A 6308-nucleotide genomic window follows, 5' to 3' on the forward strand; every position below is an offset into this window, starting at 1 on the left:
TCTTGGCTAAGACAGACACAGCAGTGAGCTCGGATGCACTTAAGAGCAAAAAACTGTCACTGATCAAGTCAATGAAGTTGAAATACTTTGCAAATATATATATATATATATTATATATATATATATATCCAAAATTTCATCTGTCTCATCAAACTACAATCGTGGAAAGTTTCAGAATCAGGGAGAATCAACACACTAAATGAGTACTGACAGTGCTCAACAGAAAATAGATCCAAACTCCCACCCCATAGTGTCATTTAGTCCAGTGATTCCGCACTTGGTGACAATATGCAGTCAAGGTTTGTAAAACGTAAAATCCCTTTTCTGATTCATGAATGTATTGACAAACTTGTTGCACACTCACTCTTAGATATGCAAATAATACTGACACACTCGGGTCTTTAAATTGTGCTATACCCTCTTCCAATGAGAGCACACCAGAAATTAAAGGCATTTGGTAATTTTTTATAATAACTTGTTTTTCACCAGACACGAGTTCTGTTGTCTTGAAAACATTTATCCAAACAAATCCCAGCACAGGAGGTTTTTAAGAAAACTAAAGCTCCAGTTAGATACATAGCTGTATAGTTGGATATACAGTTTGATAGTGAGGAAAATATAAGATTATGTCATTGTTTTTTTTGTCTAACAGGTGTAAGAGAATGAAAGTGTTAAAATGTGTTGACACTGGAAGACAGGGGTAAGCTGAAAAAAAGACCTTGACCATGTCCAGGATTGTAAATGTAACTTTGTGAGGGCATCTTTTTTCATACTTTTGTGTGGTCATCTAGGGAAATTTGGGGAAATTTTGTAATGTGGGTCTTATATTTGTAATTATGGCCATTCTGGCATATGGTTCATGCTAACTTTGCACTCCTGACGACATTGTAGAGATGCAGGAAACACAACTACAGCAAAACAAGGCATATCTGGGCAAGCAGTCTCCTAAAATGTTCCATTTGGTCGAGCTTTTTGGGCTAACCACAAAGCTTACTGGGGTAGATCCCATAGTCACCAAAATAACTAACCCATACAACCTCATTGGTTGTTTGTCCCTGCCATCTAATACGACCCTGGGGTGTTCCTGAAATTAGCAGTGTTGGGAGATCAACACAAAAACATCTATGACATATATGACCGTCACTGGACACAGTTTTAAATACTAGGTTTTAAACGGTTGCAGGTATGTTAGGTTTAGGTAACAGAACTACTTGGTTCCCAACCAACATTTGTATGTTGGGGTGTAGTAAATGGGCTGAAAAACGGGTCCTAAAGAAGATTTTCCAGGGGCTTCATTAAGGCCCCATGCCAACTGACCTTTTGCTAAGCCCTGCTCTCAAACACCATTAACCTATCACATTGCGTGCAGCTATACAATGCACTCAGACACCCTGCTCATAGACCTCCATAGAAAAACATCAGAAATTTAGATTTTCCTGTGGTTTTATTGAAATGTTTGCAGTTATACCTTAACACAACACTGACTCGAGGTATCCTGAGAAGCTAGACTGGACTAGAACCTCTCTTCATTATACATTGTTTGCTCGAGTTATGTTTCCTAAATCTCTATAGTGGATAAACGATAGAATTCTTGAACTTAATAACCATAAAATACCAATACCCAGTTATCATAAGGGCCTTTCAGCAATAAGCCATTTTACTATCAGCCTACCCAACAACAACCCCTATAGCTGTTTTAAAATCACTGCAAGCCATGGCTTTCTATGGCCTTTTGTTAAAAAGAAAAAACTCACATTTTAAACAACTTTTTCTTTTCATCCACTGGTAAAACTGTTTTAGGAGTAAGGGCAAAAAAACGAACTATTTTGTGCATGCAAACATAGTCAGTGTTAGAATTGGGGAGCTGTTAGGTGGAGAGAAGCAGATATTGACATGATGTCCTTTGTAGGAGGCACATGGTGGATAATCTATACCTGCACAGGGTAACGGGGTTAATGACAGAGACCAACAACTTAAAATGGGAGAGAATGAGGGAAATGACAGTTTTATAGGGATATTTTGTTGACAAAAGTCTGTATAAATGGCTGTTATTAAAGTAATCATTTGAGATAAAAAAAAAAAAAAAAAAAGTTTGAATAATCTCCTCTAATAGGAATCAGCCAATATTTGAAAACAGTCAAATGCTGACATTCTACTGGGCTACTCAGAAACCCAGTCCTGTGTAGCATTCATAACAATCTTACAGAGTAAATGAGGTAAAACACTCCAATGCTTTAGCATGCACAAGTGAAGATAAACAGCATCACAAACACACAGTAATTCCAGCTGGATGCATTTACAATCATTATGCACTGTTTGACAATTGCTCTCTATCTCAACTTGTCATTCTCTCCCATTTCCTCAATGTCTCTGCTTCTCTCTGCAAACTCTTAATGTTTTAAGTGGCAATAGTCACCGTTATCTCTCTCTATTCTTCTCACATTCCCTCCCTAATTAATGCCACCGTCCTCTCTCATTGTGCAGCAGTTTGCTCTGCTCATGACAAGAGCTTTAGGAGTCTAAATCAGGCTGACGTGCTGCCTTAATGGCCTGAAGAGACCTGAGCAAGACGCTTTAGTTTAATAACTAATTCATATTAAGGAATTGTATTCAGAAAACATTATTTTTGTGAGTAAGAGCAATAAAGTAAGTTGGTTAATGGTTCTCGAGCTGTAACCAAATGGCTCACTAGCCAAAGCTGCAGATCAGCAGCTCCAGCAGTCCTTCCAAATTCCAAGGAGTCATGTGTGACTCAACATTTATATCAAAACTATTGATAGACAGGCCTTTGGGTTTTTTGTAGTTAGGCATGATGTTTGCTAGTGTAGTGTTTGTGTCAAAAGTGTGTAAAGCACTATTTTATAATATGGCGAAAAGATTTTTTTCATACCTTAACTTATTTGTAATACTTTGAATGTGATATACTTTCTTAGCATGATGGGATGGGCTTAGATCTTGCAGCTTGTAATTTCTTATGAAATCAGAATTTTGTAGAGTCCGTACACTTTTGAAATGTTCTGAGGAATGATTTAGATAGAATGATACCAGCAGCATTTTGCTACAATTGCGTCTTACTTGCCCAGATAATCTGTTTATTGTAGTATTTAGTGCTTCCACAGTCATAATGATGCTGTCACATCAGTAATTTGTAGTCTAGAACATTTTCCTTTTTAATAATTGCGCAAAGATTTGATAAACATTTTTTTATGGTAAATCGCTCATTTGTATTTGATTGTCCAGTTTGTAAATAGGCACATTGTAAAAAGAGACTTTTTGTTTTGGCTTGAAAATGTTGGTGTCAAGGCTGCCTCAAAATTTACATGACCTCAACTTACATTCTTTCTTGCATTCAACTCAAATTTTTAAGGTACCCGAGACACCAACTTTTTGAAGTTAAAACATATAGTTTCTTATTATAGTGCAGACTTGAAATACGGATTTTAGAAAATCAAAGCTTTTCAGGGATCAATAATATAAATGTTCATTGCTTTAAATCATGTGCCTTTTATTAGCAAAAAAAAAAAAGCTTTAATTTACAAGTGTGTTAAATGGAGTACCAAAATAATGAATGAGCTTCCAATTTTTGTTCATGTAATGCAATTAGAATTAAAATCAATTACCCAACACTGTGTCTGTCAATAGAAGGAATACACACAGCCCATGTGTATAGTTAGCTCGATTTAATCATAAGAATGCAAACTCAATAAATCAGTCAACATTTCCAGAAATGAACAAGTTAGTAATATGTCTGCTATTGAATTCAGATCACCATCCTGAATATTTAAAACTGGTACATTCCCAATTTAAGAGAAAAGCTGCATGTTTTTTTGTACATTTTATAAAAAGCAATGTACATATTGTGTATGTCTAATGTTAAGAAATACTGTAAATTGATGCTGTCATTGTGGCCGAAACTTAACATACTGTAAGCAGCACATCGTCAACATAGTGTTCATCCCTGCAGACATGCAGTTAAGTCTTCCAATCACACATTGCTGTATTTTATCAGCATTATTCAACCATGTAAGACACTGCTGCACACACAACTCACTCACCAAAAAAGTGTCGGCATTGTATATTTTCTCACACCAAGGATACGTTACTCTTGCAAATTAGTATGTAGCCCCCACGTTCAGGGGCTTAAAAGCCGCAGGAAACACAGCGATAGGTCCACTAAAACATTCACATTTAAGGGCTCAAAGTAGCTGGAATAACAGCCCTGGGTTGCTAAAAAAAATCCCTATTGGGGGAATTAATATTTGCTGGAATAACAGCCACGAGGACCTTAAAAAATACTGTGTTAAAGGGCTAAAAGCTGCTGGAAAAGCAGCCCATGGGTCGCTATATCACTTCCACATTTTTCGGCAAAAAAAGGGCTGGAAAGACAGTCATGGGTCACTAAAAAAAACTTATGTTTGGGGGCCAAAAGCTGCTGGAAACACAACTATGACTCGCTAAATCAGCTTGTTGTACGTTTTGTAGTCTGTTGGTTTTGAACAGTGGTCTGCAGTTTGGCAGGCATCTCTCCAAGACTGACATCAACCTCGCTGCTGACATATTCGTGCAAATGTAGTGTATTCTTGGTTTGCAGAAACGTTCAATGCCAACATTTTTTTTTCTGGGGACTGGGCTGGCCCACTGTGTAGCACTGACACAGGTATAAATATGTGGCACATCACTTGGTAACACCATAATAACACATTTTACAGATTTCTGACATATTGAAAAGTGATTCTGATCCGAGTTGGCCTGCTGTGTTACAGTGTGACAAGTCTGCCTCACAGCATGAATCTCCTGCATCTGATTTGTTTTATACTTGCATGATAATAGGTCCTTGCAGAACTTCATTATTACTCACTTATTATTGTTCTATGGCTACATGTTCATATGTACATAAAGATTTAAGGTGGTTCTCAGCCATTTTTGCGATAAACATTTTATTATTCCTTTTAAATTGGCTAATAATGACTAGCGGGAAATTTAATGGCAGTAATATTACATAAATGTGATGATTTGCAGTACAAAATTCATCTTTGCACAAACATGGCCTACACCCTCATCTCACAGGCTGGAAAAATACTTGACTTGGTTGAGCCATGAGCTATTTACTGTGTTTCGTATTTATTTGAAATGGGGAGGTTAAGGGGTTATCTAATATGCAATATTATCTAAATCTTAATAGAAGTAAACAATACTAGCAGCTGTTGTATTGTAATTTGCACAAAAACTGTGAATGTTCTATGTGATGTTTCTGTTTCAGATGAATTCTCCAAACATCTGCTGACACTGGACTCCATTATGAGTTTTCTGAAAAATAAAACAATTTAAAGCTGTCAGGAAACTGTTTGAAAACCTATGAAACAGTTTTTAAAATGTGACTTTTTCATAAGCTGATTCTGACTCTCAAATTGAACAGGTATTATTTGAATCATTTGATGACTCAGTCTGGCATGGTTTCTGTTTGCATGATATAATTACTTCAGTAGCTGAAGGAGGGGTTTTCCCTGTGTGTTTTTTGTCTTCTAAACTATTCGTCTTGACTTTTGTAATGCAATAAAGAACATTTGAAGCATCTGCCTCTGTTTTTGCAAATGTCACACACATTTGAACTTTGTCTGCCATTGCCTCTGAAATGTAAATAAATTTTGGTGTTTTTAAACAATGTATATTGTTATTTGTTTACTTATTTAACTAGTTATTTAAAACATTTCTATGTGTAATATTTATTAACAGTGCTATATATCTCAGTACTGCACTCTAAGAATTATGCCTTTCTCCTTTGTAGGGTAGAATAGCTAGCTAGAGCTTTTTGAAGTAGGCTAGGCTTGCTAAAACATGACAATGCTAGCCTTTCTTCACTTAGTTCCAGCAAGCTAGCTGACATATTTAGAAAAAAATATATCTGATAAAATTTATAAAAATGATTTATCTGAATATAGCAAGTGTTTTATGATCCTCAAAAACAGTTTTTCACTCTCAAAATGTCAAAGAGTAGTGTCCCATCTTGACAATAAAAGCATGTCCCATTTCAACAGTAGACAACTGGCAAAATAGGACACTATCAAAATAACCTTTTTACAAAATAGGAAAGGATTTTTAAATGAAAAGTGATCATTTGTTTTTAGATTTTTAAAAGCTGAACAAGTTTTATGTCAGAACACAATGCCATGTCAATTACTATTGTGATTATTGTACCAGGTGTCACTGCATGCAAAGTCAGGCCAACAAATATGATGTCATATCCGGACAACGTTTTTATCCTAATCATATACCTGTCAAGCAATGCATAGATACTGGTATTGGGTTAT

The sequence above is a fragment of the Plectropomus leopardus genome, chromosome 3 (assembly GCF_008729295.1).
Source record: "Plectropomus leopardus isolate mb chromosome 3, YSFRI_Pleo_2.0, whole genome shotgun sequence".
Taxonomy (NCBI): Eukaryota; Metazoa; Chordata; class Actinopteri; order Perciformes; family Serranidae; genus Plectropomus; species Plectropomus leopardus.